The sequence below is a fragment of the Anabrus simplex genome, chromosome 4, assembly GCF_040414725.1.
Source record: "Anabrus simplex isolate iqAnaSimp1 chromosome 4, ASM4041472v1, whole genome shotgun sequence".
Classification (NCBI taxonomy): Eukaryota; Metazoa; Arthropoda; class Insecta; order Orthoptera; family Tettigoniidae; genus Anabrus; species Anabrus simplex.
The window spans coordinates 6,677,825-6,692,309 of record NC_090268.1 but is presented as its reverse complement, the minus strand read 5'-3'; positions in this window follow the sequence as shown (position 1 = coordinate 6,692,309).

The window sequence follows — 14,485 nt, the reverse complement described above, 5'->3', positions numbered from 1 at the left end:
TAGCGGAAGAACAGGCCCAAATTTGTAATATCTGAGGAGCAGAGAAAAATAAGGAGTGAACGAATGTAGAAGTTCTGGGAAGAGAAAAGAAGAAGACTGGCCAGAAAGCATTAAGTTTCACGCGGTCCATAGTTGGCCAAATTCGGAAGCAAGAAGAAGAAGAGTACTCGGAAATATTATGTCCACGTGCTGTGGCCCACCTCGCTTGGTGCCGACTAGAAATGGAATTGCGGAACAAATTAGGCACTTTCCAGAAATGCTCGATTGCTCTCGATGAGACTACTGACAAAAATCTGTTTTCGTCAGGGATGTCGAAAAACTTTCGCTAAAACTGAGGAACTACTGGACATCAGTCCCCTCAAAGGTACTACCACCGGCGCAGATATATTTGCAGCTGTTGAAGATGCAATGAACGATATGGGCGTGTCTAGTGTCGCTAATGAAGGAGCACCAGCGAAGTCGTCGGGTGGGCCTCATCAAAACGAAGGTGCGCGGTGCCGGTTTTGTGTTTTATAACAAATACAATTATGAGCAAAGAACTTTCGCAACTTTAAATCTCTTATGGATACTGTGTCAAAATGCAGAAAGCAATGTTTGAACCATCGGCAGTTCAAAGAAATTTTAAAAGATCTCGAGTATTGTGTGCTGGTTAAGTTGCGCGAAGTGCTAGCAACCTTCTTTGTAATAGTTGAAGCAACTGCTCTGTTCATGGAGATGAATGGTTCTCCTTACCAACTCTGCGGAATAAACAATGGGTTGCTGACCTCGCTTTCTTGGCAGACATAACGTCTTATTTGAATGATTTAAATATTTCATTGCAAGGGAGAAATAAATTGATTAACTCCATGTGTGATAAAATTAAGGCTTTCAAAATGCAGAGTTTGTTATTGAAAAGTCAGCTTGCAGCCGGAAATTGTGACAATTTTCCTTCATAAAAATCATTACACTTGTCTACTTATGAAAATCTTGGAGACTATCAGACGTTGTTACAGACTTTGCACTATGAATTCAGTGCCCGATTCAAACAAATGAATGATATGTCACCTCAATTTGAAATATTTATCACCCCATTTTCAGCACGTTTTGAAAAATCACCATCATATTTCCAAACAGAGCAGATAAAACTACAGTGTGACGCAATCCTAAAGGACAGGTACTGCGACTAAAGCGGTGATTTAATTTCCTTTTAAGAAGGCATTCATCCACAACAATTTACTAGACTTCAAGCACTTGCCTTAAAAATTTACGTCAATGTTCTGTACAACGTATGCATGCGAACAGATTTTTTCTATTCTGAATTTAAGCAAATGGAGAACTAGGGCTTCTTTGTCTGATGATAACTTAGAGGCTGTACTTAGAATTTCTACTGCCAAATCGATTGTACCCAATATTGGTAAATTAGTTGCCGCAAAACGATGTCAACAATCAACTTAAACGCTAAATGTACATTAAGGCAAACGCAAGGTATGTACAGAATAAATTGTTTGTTTATGTGTTCACAGAACTGTCATAAATAATATTGTTTTCGTAAGCTGCGCGCTGACTTGACGACCTGCCACTTCCCCTCCGTTCCCCACCACATCAACGGTGCTAGAGCGCTGCGGCGGGGCCGTGTGAGCACCTCAGTTGGAATCGCTTGCAACACACAACATGTAACTGCTCATGTGGGCCTGAGTACTCCGAAAGGATTCAGCGCTGGAATGTGCCGGCTGACGTCAATGTTAGAGAATATTTTACAACATAACGCATACTCGGAAGCGTAAAACGCGGCGTCGCGAGAAGCTTAAAGGAGAGTGAAGACAAATGGAGGATATGTTGTGCCGTATTTCCTGGTGACAATACACAGGGACAGGCGGTATTGTCGCTGGCCGCGGTTACATCCTTGCCAATGCAAGTATACTGCTTCTATTCACACTTCACGTCGCCAGAGGTGTGCTAGAGCAGAAAAATGTGCTCCACTTGAAAAGCGCTGTCTACGTCACCATGACGTCAGCCGTGACATGTGTGATCACTCTACAATTCATACAGTCTGGAAAAGGCATAGCACATCTTTCTTGAAAGGTTCGATTGCGTCACGATACGCGCGAACTCGCGTGAATTGACAGCAATGTGTTTCCGCCTTGAGATTTTTGAAACAAGAAGTCAAGCCCCTCTCGCTCGGATTTGACGTTAAACTTCAGGTCCCATAGCTATCATTCTGTTATCAACAATAAACACTCCTCTTCTATGATTTGTGATATGCACGTAAGTTACACAAATACATTTCCGTGCTGAAAACGTTTCTCCCAACATTGGAACATAAGTATTCAAATACACAAAACACAAAACACAGCACTCTAGTACTTGGTTCTCATGCCTTTACGTTGAGTCACTGCTGTTAAACGCCTTAGTATTGAATGTACGTACTTGCTGGTTATGTCCGGAACAATTTTGTTCCATTTCTACAGAATAATTTCCTTCAGTGTCGTCTTGCTGGTGACGTAATATTTCCTGATTCCATCTTGCAATACCTGCCAAATGTTATCGATCGGGTTCAAGTCGGGTGATTGGGGTGGTGTTTTGAGAGTATGGGGTGTGTTGTAGATGATCCATAATCTAGCAACTTCGGAGGTGTGCTTCGGATAGTTATCTTGTTGGAAATACAAATTATTCCCAAGATTTAGTTTTTGAGCGCTTTCCTTCAGATATTCTTATAGTATGTTATTATACTTGTTCATGTTGCCCTCAATGAAAGCTAGCTCACCACACCACTTGATGGCATTCGCTGCCGCCCACATGATTGACCGTAGCTTCCGTATGTTGAGGGTCCTACTCAGTATTTTTCTGTCTCCACACCTTTAATCGGCCATCACTTCGGTATATATTGAACTTTTTTTCATACGACCATAACACACGATCTCTGAATGCATTATCCTGCGATACATATTCATTAGTAAATTGCAAAAGCTTTCTCTGGTTTACTTTGCTGACAGACGGTTTACATCTTGGTGTTCTGGATTCGTACCCGGGACTGTTCGTAACCCGTGTACTACCTTCGCAAGATGTTCCTGTTGCTGTTAGTCTGGGATTTTACTTCACCATTTTAAGCACCCATCTTTTATCTCGAGACGGAGCTGATTATCGACGGTATTGCTCGTTTTATATGACACACCACACATTGGACGGATTTCTGCGTACAGCTTCTCCAATTTCTTTAAATGTCTTCTGTTGTTCATCCAGACGCAAGGTGATTTTTCTCTCCTCTACAGTTGTCTTTTCGCCCCATTTCGATTATGACCACTCGTATTCGATGTTGCTTGTGTACTTTATGGCTGGAGAGACGACTGCCATCGCTCGCTCATAGAGCGCGTGTCATCATGTTACCGTGTAACACACGATAATACAGAATTCCCTTTCTGTTCCGATCATTTCCACAATTAGAGCTGCACATCCCTACATTTGAATACTTCTGTCAGCTTCAGTATGTATTCACGGGTTCAAATCAGAGTACGGACTGTTTAGTAAACAACCTGTACTTAATGCGCAATGAGTAACAATAGGAGGAAAACGCTTGCATTTGGCTCGTCATGAAATGCAGTGAATTCTTCAACAATTTTCGGTAGAAGTATCTTCCTTATATCTGGATCTGTTCCAAATGCTCATATTTTTCGATGGTGACGGGGAGGACTTCCATATTCGGAACTTAAACAATGTTTCACAATAAACAGTGTGTTTGACCATACGCTGCGTCACTGTACCATGATGCTATACCGCCATGAATTGTTATGCCAACTAACCATATCCCATTTCGATTAACATCGTACGCGGAACAATCCTTACATCACTCCATACAATCTACAACTTTTATTTAAAATAAAATCAATTTTATTCATGTTAATTTTAATATTATAATGAACTCTGTTTTACTGTGTCTTGAACTGAAGTTAAAATATCGACTGGTGCAATCCAATTGTTGAACTAGTCGGGAACACTCATGGGTTTTAAAGGATTGATGTTAAAATCTCCTCGCCCGCGCATACCATCTGATGGGAAGTTGCCCGATATTGTTAATCAGGATGATCTTAATGCAGGGTCAAAAAACTTACACTACACTTGACTTTAATCATTTATTGCACTCTATCCGAATCACTAGGTTACGTCATAGAGAACATAAAAAATGAGGTCCCTGACAACCCTGACGGACGCGTGGCGCATACTATGACGTCATCCCTTCGGGAACGAGCACAATCATCTGTCCCAATAGTCGAGAACAAGCTGAATCCTCACCGTTTCATTCTCGAAAAAGTAAGAAGGTAACAAATTGAAAAAGTCAAAACAGGCATTTAATAATGGTCAAACAGAAAAAAGTTGTATGAATCTCGTCCATAATGGCAGTTAGTAAGACGTGAGTATGTAAGGGCGAGGAAAATTAAATTAGATTAGGAACACATGAGTTAAAAATACAGTTTAATGAAAGCTTGGAACTATGATGTTTAAATGCAGAAACTGCTAAGCAGGGTCTATCTCACCGAGGGATTTCCCTCGGAAGGTCTTGACCTCGATTCCTTCTCAGGAAGAGGAAAAATGTTGAAACGAGACTGCCGAGTGATTAGTTCAGATTACAGAGGCGCTGGGCTTCTGACCCCATCCTGGCTCAGTCCAGTGATATTTGAAGGTGCTCAAATACGTCAGCCTCGTGTCGGTAGCTTTACTGGCACGTAAACAACTCCTGTTGGACAACATTCCAGCACCTCGGCGTCTCGGAAAACTGTAAATGTTGTTAGTAGGACGTGAAACAAATAACATTATTATTATTATTATTATTATTATTATTATTATTATTATTATTATTATTATTATTATTATTATTATTATTGAACGAAACTGCTGTTTCTGGTAAGGTGTATGATCCTACAGAGCGTACGCCAGGAATGAGTGGGGTCAGAGGAGGCAAGACACTCTCTGTCTCCCAAAGTCGAGGTTACGAATAAGCCTAGTGGACTTCCACTCATCCGAGAGCTTTTCCGGGCTTGTACGGAGATGACTTTGAGTAGTATACGTGAGGGATTCGGCGGCCTCCACCTCCACAGACTCTCCGCAGAGGCCTCCTCCACCACCACCACCGCCACACACTCTCGGGAGAACCCTCCTCCACCACCTCCTCCACACGTTCTCGGGAGAGGCCTCCTCCTCACGCTGGCTAAGAGCGCGACCCTAACCTCACATCCGCCATCTTGGAGGGGCTTCACCTAACTCTTTATGCGTAAGAGAGCTAGCCTAACATCATGGAGGGGGTTAACCTCAGTTATACAGCCGGATGCCCTTCCTGACTCCTAAGAGAGTGAGCTTAACCTTACATCTGCTATCTTGGAGGGGCTTAAGCTAACTTTTGACGCACAAGTCAGCAAGCCTAACCTAATGGAAGGGCCTAACCTCAGTTTTACAGCTGGATGCCCTTCCCGACGCCAATTGCACAAGATAGCGGCTATACATGGCTCCTTATGAGACACTGCCTAACTTCATATTCCGCTATCTTAGAGGGGCTTAACCTAACTTTTAACGCACAAGACAGCAAACCTAACCTCATTGAAGGACCTAACCTCAGTTTTACTGCCGGATGCCCTTCCCGACTTCAATTGCACAAGATGGCGGTTATACATGACTCCTTATGAGACGCCTTAAGGGTGCCTGCGCAAGAACTTTTGACACGCAAGACAGCAAGCCTAACCTTATAGAAGGACCTAACCTCAGTTTTACGACCGGATGCCTTTCTCGACGCCAATTGCACAAGATGGCGGCTATACATGACTCCTTACGAGACGCCTTAAAGGTGCTTACGCAAGATGGTGGCTGCAAGATGGCTGCTGCTCTTATGAGACGACCTTGGGACCGTGACGTCACGACCACGTGCTCTTGTTTGTAAACAAGCCACGTGCTTTTTTGATAGCTGTCTTGAAGGACCCTAACCTCACTTTTAAAGACAATAGAGCATCTCTAACCTCACTGTTGCCATCTTCACGGCACTAAACCTCAAGGCTGCCACTTTATGCAGGTCGTAGCGCGGAATTTAAAATCCAACAACAGATCATCGCTAACCTCACTGCTGCCTTCTTGAAAAGTTCAGTGTTCCAAACACTAAAAAATATCAAGCAGATACTGATTTCTGTTAGAAAAACGCAACTCATTGCACTGCTAATAAGTCGGGGATTTTATTAGGTAATTCTGATAAGACGTGACCTCTGGGTTCCATTCCTTGTGATGTGTGCCATGAATTTCTTCGGTTCTGAACACAAAACTATTTACCAATAGAGATTAATTTGCTACACTTAACAAAGTGGAAGCGTTCTTGCTGGTAACAATCGATGAGGGTGTTGCTGCTGTTAAAATGTACCATCTTCAGCTAACTCCTTGCGGGAGGAGGAGGGCGTGGTGATGTGGTGGAAGAGCCATTTAGCCCATTAGCCCTTTAGCCCATTAGCCCTAGGAGGAGCAGGAGGAGGAGGACGCAGTCAGGAGGAGGCGGTGTAGGAAGAGTCCTTTCATCCTTTTGCCCTTATGATAAAACGTAACCTCTGGGTTCCATTCCCTATCATGTGTGTAGCGCGATTATTTTTTCGGTTCTGCATTTTGCAGTCATCTTGCATAGTAGTCCTCTCCAGCACAAGCTACATGCTTGTAACCCATACCAACAGATAGACTGATATTTCATGTTACATGTTTATGCGATAACTTGTACGACTGCTAGGGGCTTAAATGTAACCAATGTATTTCTTATAGCACCAATCGTTCTGTTTAATTTCACTTTCCGTGTTTGCGATAATAGAACAGGGTTTGGATCTATGTTTTTTCCTATTGTAACCAAATCAGATTATCGTTTACCGAGCGAGTTGACTACGCACAATAGTTTTATCTGTAGTTTTTGATTTTCGCACAAGACAAATTATAGAAGGTAAATCATTTGAAGTTGTACTTTTGTTGTATTCATATTGTCGTTTACCGAGCGAGTTGGCTACGCAGTATGTGCACTGTCTTATGCATAAGATCGCGTTGTATGTTCGATAAAGCTATGTCTTAACCGAGCGGGAAGAGGAGGAGGACGTTATAACAGCCGCTATCTTGCATAAGCTGAACAGAATTCTTTTTTTCTGTGTTCGAATGCATGTTCTTAGAACAAAGGTGACCCCTGACATGTTATGAACACATGTTGTATCGAGTTCAGTGTTCTATTCTAGTATTGCTATGTTTTAATCACTTATTTAGTGTTCTGAACTCATCAGTCAATGTTCTGAACGCATGTTGAAGTTAACGACATCGAGTACAGTGTTTAATTCTAGTCTTGTTATGTTTCTTTTGTGATCTGCAAGTCTAAACATGCACAATGTTGTTATCGCTGCACACTCTTGCCTTCGCGATGCAGGTTTAAACTTGTTCGATAGAGATATAAAGCTATGCCTTGACATAGGAGGCGGAGGAGGAGGAGGAGGAGGAGGATGAGGAGGATGAGGAGGAGGAGAAGGAGGAGAAGGATGAGGCCTTAACAGCCTATGTACAGCCACCATTTTTTAAAGATGACAGCTGTCAAAAACACGTAGAATTTTTTAAATTACCCGCCACCACATTTCAGAGGTATGAGGTTTAGTGCTGACATGTTATGAACAGATGTTGTATCGAGTACAGTGTTCTATTCTAGTCTTGTTATGTTTTAATCACTTATTTAGTGTTCTGAACTCATCAGTCAATGTTCTGATCACATGTTGAAGTTAACGACATCGAGTACAGTGTTCGATTCTTGCAGCACTATGCTCTGTTGATTAAAGATGGGAGCTGTCAAAAACACATGGAAATTAAATTACCCACCACCACATGTATAAGGATTAGGTTTAGTGTCGTAAAGATAGCAGCACGATGCGTTGTTGTTTAAAGATGGTGGTCGATAGCTATGAAAACCACGCAGATTTTTTTCAAATTGCCGCCACCATATTTCAAAGGTAGTAGCTAAAGATGGCAGCACGGTGCTCTGTTGATTAAAGATGGCGAATGACAGCTGTCACGTGTACATTGCCGCCACCACATTTCAAAGGTAGTAGCTAAGGATAGCAGCACGGTGCTCTGTTTATTAAAGATGGCCGCTGTAAAAAAGAACGTAGCTTTGAAGAGCACTTGGAATTTCAAATTGCCCTGTACCGCGTGCATAACAGCAGCCGCCATCTTGCGCAGTAGCCTCTAAGCTAGCTTTCTGCATTAGAGCCTGTGTATAACTGCCATCTTTTGCGAGCACCCCTAGGCCGTCTCATAAGGAGCTGTGTATAGCCGCCATCTTGTCGCTGCCATCTTGCGCAAGCATCCCTAGGGAGTCTCATAACAGCCTAGGTATAGCAGTCATCTTGTGTAAGCACCCTTAAGCAGTCTCATAAGAAGCTATGTATAGTCACCATCTTGTAGAATTAGATAGCTGTCAATGCCAAAGGGCCTAAGTAGGAACCGAACCGTTCATCTCAACAATAGACTACTTTTTTCTTATGCTATGATGTTCCTGATACTGCGAACCTGGGTATTGGGCAGAAATAATTTGTCCGTTTTGCTCTACGACGCACCGTTTTCGAGATATTTAACATTTTGCATTTATGCCCCAAATTTAATGAATCGAACCAGCATAGCATGTTATAATCTCTACCATAGCAAGACCTGATCATGTTACGAAAACTTGCTTCAATTCAAGCTAAAACTGACTAAATGCCAAAGGACCTAATTAGGAACCGAACCGTTGATCTCATCATTAGACTGCTTTTTTCTTATGCTATCATGTTCCTTGTACTGCGAACCTCGGTACGAGGCAGAAAAAAGTTGTCCGTTTTGCTCTACGACGCACCGTTTTCTAGATATTTAACATTTTGCACTTAAGCCCCAAATTTAATGAATCGAACCAGCACGGTACGTTAGCCTCTAAGCTAGCTTTCTTGATAAGAGCAGCAGCCATCTTGCGCAAGCACCCTTAAGGTGTCTCATAAGGAGCCGTGTATAGCCGCCATCTTGTGTCCACCATCTTGCGCAAGCATCCTTAGGGCGACTCAAGCCATCTTGTGCAAGCACCCTTAAGCCGTCTCATAAGAGCAGCCGCCATCTTGCGCAAGCACCCTTAAGGAGTCTCATAAGAAGCCATGTATAGCCGCCATCTTGCACAAGCATCCCAAGGGTTCTCATAAGAGCAGCAGCCATCTTGCAGCCACCATCTTGCGAAAACACCCTTAAGGCGTCTCATAAGGAGTCATGTATAGCCGCCATCTTGTGCAACTGGCGTCGAGAAGGGCATCCGGTCATAATACTGAGGTTAGGTCCTTCTATAAGGTTAGGCTTGCTTTCTTGCGTGTCAAAAGTTCTTGCGCAAGCACCCTTAAGGAGTCTCATAAGGAGTCATGTATAGCCGCCATCTTGTGCAATTGACGTCGGGCATCCGGCCGTAAAACTAAGGTTAGGCCCTTCCATGAGGGTAGGCTAGCTGTCTTGTGCGTTAAAAGTTAGGTTAATCCCCTCTAAGATAGCGGATGTGAGGTTAGGCGGTGTCTGATAAGGAGCCATGTATAGCCACCATCTTGTGCAATTGGCGTCGGGAAGGGCATCCGGCCGTAAAACTGAGGTTAGGCTTGCTGAGTTGTGCGTCAAAAGTTAGGTTAAGCCCCTCCAAGATAGCAGATGTAAGGTTAAGCTCACTCTCTTAGGCATCAGGAAGGGCATCCGGCCGTAAAACTGAGGTCAGGCCCTTCCATGGGGTTAGGCTAGCACTTTTACGCATAAAAAGTTGGGTTAAACCCCTCCAAGATAGCGCATTCGAGGTTAGGGTCGCGCTCTTAGGCGTCAGGAAGGGCATCCGGCTGTATAACTGAGGTTAAGCCCTTCCATGATGTTAGGCTAGCTCTCTGACGCATAAAGTGTTAGGTTAAGCCTCTCCAAGATGGCGAATGTGAGGTTAGGGTCGCGCTCTTAACCAGCGTGAGAGGGAGGCCTCTCCCGGAGCGTGTGGAGGAGGGCTCTTCCGAGAGTGTGTGGCGGTGGTGGTGGAGGAGGTCTCTGAGGAGGGCCTGTGGCGGTGGAGGCCGCCGAATCCCCCACTTATACTACTACTTTGCTAGTCAGAGGCGCCGACCTCACGGGTGTTACGGCACTCCAGCGCCCAGCACCAAGAACAAACAGGGAGAAAAAGATTGAGAAAGGAGATTTTTAAAATGAGGGGAACTTTGTTTATAGTTCTTAATACTAGCAATACGGAGGTATTTTTGTCCCTACATTACCAACCCGGGAAGGGAGGAGGCTGAGGGGCCCACTAAGAAACTTTTGTTTACTTTGTTCTCAATCACGAGTTATATTGGTAATTAGATCTGATTCATCAAAAACTTCAGCAAGGGTAATTGATTCAAGACGTAGTTAAGTTTCTTAAATATCGCTTTAAACTATACGCATTTTTAGATGTACATCAGATCATTGTTTTTCGGCGTTGAGCAGATTTAAACCTTAGGGCTACTTGTGCAGTGCCATGACGCGATGAAAGCTAAACGACAATGCAACCATCCATGTCAATAATCAAGAAACAAAAAATATTGAGCCTGGGAAACTGTCATCAAGCGATCGATTGACTGTTGACTCTTTATCAGTGAGAATTAGAAATTCCGCAAAGATTTTTAAATTTAGTACTTCTCCGGAGTTTCTGTTGCTCACAGAGGAATGCGAAGAGCTTGGGTACGTAGAGCAGCATTTAACACTCTTCTTAACATGGAGAGACAACAAAACAATAGAAGAAGGTAATAATGAGCTCGTAGGCTCTAACAATTTCTGGAAATTAGAAGTCCTGAAATCAGAAACAAGAATTTGAGATCGTTACCAAGTCGTTAAATTACTTGTATAAGAGCAGTATTGCTCCGGACAGGTACAAAGAAGGCAAGGAGGCGAAACACGTGGGCTTACGGCCCGTCCTCACTACAACCGGGTGACTAAAAGAGGAACATTTAAAGCCAAGACCAGATTTAAAAATTTACAAGTTGAAAACTTTACTCACCCAATTCCTAGGTTGAATGGCAGACTCTTCGTTCCCTCACATTACATAGAAACAGAGTCATCAGACTTCGCCGAAAATCCTACATTTAATCCACCAGTTTACAAGATCACATTAAAAGAAAACGGCCGAAAGCTTCCCCTCAAAGTATCACATGTTTTAGTAAATTCTGCTATTTCCTTGTATCACTGGATGTTCTTCAAGCAGGCCTCGCCCATGCCTCCTAGGCCGGCCATACACGTTGCGGCTTACCGGAGAGGTTTACCTGTACAGTTGACCTGCGCAGGTAAACCGGAGCGTGGGTGGCACCTACGTTCGAGGAACCTGCACAGGTGGCCAGACCTGTACAGGCGAACCAGGAAGACTCGAAAAACAATTCCGTTACCTGCGCAGTTGAACATAACTGCACGTCTGTGTGATTCACGTAAGACCCGCACAGGTTTCAGCTCAGTTGAAGCAGGACAAGCGTTCTCATTATTTTACAAAATCACTCGGTTTGTTTTGTTTTGTAATTTCGTTTTTGGTTACCGGTGATTTTTTGTTTTGTTTTGATAGAATACTATACGAAACATGTCAAACCGTAAGCGAACTCAAGTTTTAGAGGAGTTTATCGAGTTGTACAAATCTGAACCTTGTCTGTGGCGTCTGAAGAGCAAGGAGTAATTCAGACAAACGGCCCTAAAGTGCCCGCAAGGAGAAGCTTCCAGAACACTTTGCTGTACGCACCCCCGGCTTTAAATGCCTATAAAACATACTGCATTTACAAGCATTTGATAGGTAGACTACAGTAGAGGAAGAACCAGCTGAAGTGTTAACAAGCTCGGTATATTTACAAAAAACATGTTCACATAAAGGTTTACCAATAATAGAAACGAAATACCTTAAGCTCTAGGTTTGTTTTTATTCCGTGTGAGTGAGCTAGCAAATCGATGGTATAGACATCTGTTTGGGAGTTTACAAGTTCAAGTCCGTTGGCTGTAGAGAAGCCGCGCAGAAGTCGTACCCCTGGTGCAATATTAATAATAAATCTCAAATTCGAGGGACTCTTGTTTGTACTCATTCATTATTGTTGAAAATAAAACCATAGTTCATGGTGGTTTTTTTTTTCATCAAGAACGCCTATTGCTAATTCAAAAACACGCAAAACCGCATTTTCATGCGGATTGAATTTCGAAGTTTTCCGGGGCCTTCACCCTTCTTGGACAGTGAGCTTATAGAATGAGTTTTACACTGTGACGACGTAGACATAGCAACGATGGGATTAGGAAAGGGCTAGGAGTCGGAAGGACGCGGCCGTGGCCTTTCTTAAGGCACAGTCTGGTGTGAAAATGTGAAACGACGGGCTGGCGACAGTCGGATTGGAACCCACTATGTCACAGGCACGCAGACACTTGCCCGGTTGTACAGTGCCTTAGAGCACCCCCATTAATTCTTAAAACCCGTCGCCCCTCCTCAGTGTTTGAGAACCACAAACGTACATGAATTCACGTAGAATGTTTTAACGTTTGACCCACGTACCGATTTAAGGAGCTGACTGTGTACGTCCCGCTTGCCCAAGGCGTTCCGGAGAAAGTTGTACTTGATGAACTAAGAGCTATATTCAACAGATCTGCCGCGAACGTATTATTACTGTTAACTGATCACGCCACTCACTGTTAACACTTCCGCGTTTGGATTACGTGTGACTTGTTGACTTATCCCTTTAAGAGCACTAAACAGATCGAGCGCAGTGCGTAATGAGCATCGCTAAAGACGAAAACTGAGCAGCAAGCAGGAGATATGACCACAAGCCAGTCTCCTCTTCGTGGGTCCGATTCCCACTCAATCAGGCATGCTCAAATACTCCAGTCTAGTATGAGTACATTTACTGGCACGTAAAATAAGTCATGTGAAACAAAATTTGGATACCTCGGTGTTACAGTCCTTCTCATCTCGAACCTGACGATAATCCTCGTAACTGAGGACTACAGAATACATCTACAGTTCCCTACAGTCCTTCTCCTCTCGGACCTGACGATAATCCTCATGACTGAGAACTACAGAATACATCTACAGTTTCCTACAGTCTTTCTCTTCTCGGACCTGACGATAATCCTCATGACTGAGGACTACAGAATACATCTACAGTTCCCTACAGTCCTTCTCCTCTCGGACCTGACGATAATCCTCATGACTGAGAACTACAGAATACATCTACAGTTTCCTACAGTCTTTCTCTTCTCGGACCTGACGATAATCCTCATGACTGAGGACTACAGAATACATCTACAGTTTCCTACAGTCCTTCTCTTCTCGGACCTGACGATAATCCTCATGACTGAGAACTACAGAATACATCTACAGTTTCCTACAGTCCTTCTCCTCTCGGACCTGACGATAATCCTCATGACTGAGAACTACAGAATACATCTACAGTTTCCTACAGTCCTTCTCTTCTCGGACCTGACGATAATCCTCATGACTGAGGACTACAGAATACATCTACAGTTTCCTACAGTCCTTCTCTTCTCGGACCTGACGATAATCCTCATGACTGAGGACTACAGAATACATCTACAGTTTCCTACAGTCCTTCTCTTCTCGGACCTGACGATAATCCTCATGACTGAGGACTACAGAATACATCTACAGTTTCCTACAGTCCTTCTCTTCTCGGACCTGACGATAACCCTCATGACTGAGGACTACAGAATACATCCACAGTTTCCTACAGTCCTTCTCTTCTCGGACCTGACGATAATCCTCATGACTGAGGACTACACAATTAATCTACAGTTCCCTACAGTCCTTCTCCTCTCGGACCTGACGATAATCCTCATGACTGAGGACTACAGAATACATCCACAGTTTCCTACAGTCCTTCTCTTCTCCGACCTGACGATAATCCTCATGACTGAGGACTACAGAATACATCCACAGTTTCCTACAGTCCTTCTCTTCTCCGACCTGACGATAATCCTCATGACTGAGGACTACAGAATACATCTACAGTTTCCTACAGTCCTTCTCTTCTCGGACCTGACGATAATCCTCATGACTGAGGACTACAGAATACATCTACAGTTTCCTACAGTCCTTCTCTTCTCGGACCTGACGATAATCCTCATGACTGAGGACTACAGAATACATCTACAGTTTCCTACAGTCCTTCTCTTCTCCGACCTGACGATAATCCTCATGACTGAGGACTACAGAATACATCCACAGTTTCCTACAGTCTTTCTCTTCTCGGACCTGACGTTAATCCTCGTGACTGAGGAATACACAATTAATCCACAGTTTCCTACAGTCTTTCTCTTCTCGGACCTGACGTTAATCCTCCTGACTGAGGATTACAGAACACATCCACAGTTTTCTACAGTCCTTCTCTTCTCGAACCTGACGTCAATCTTTTGACTTTGCTGACTTAGCTCTTGATAAATTACCTTAGATCTCTCTGTTTAGGTAACGGGTATGTTCTCA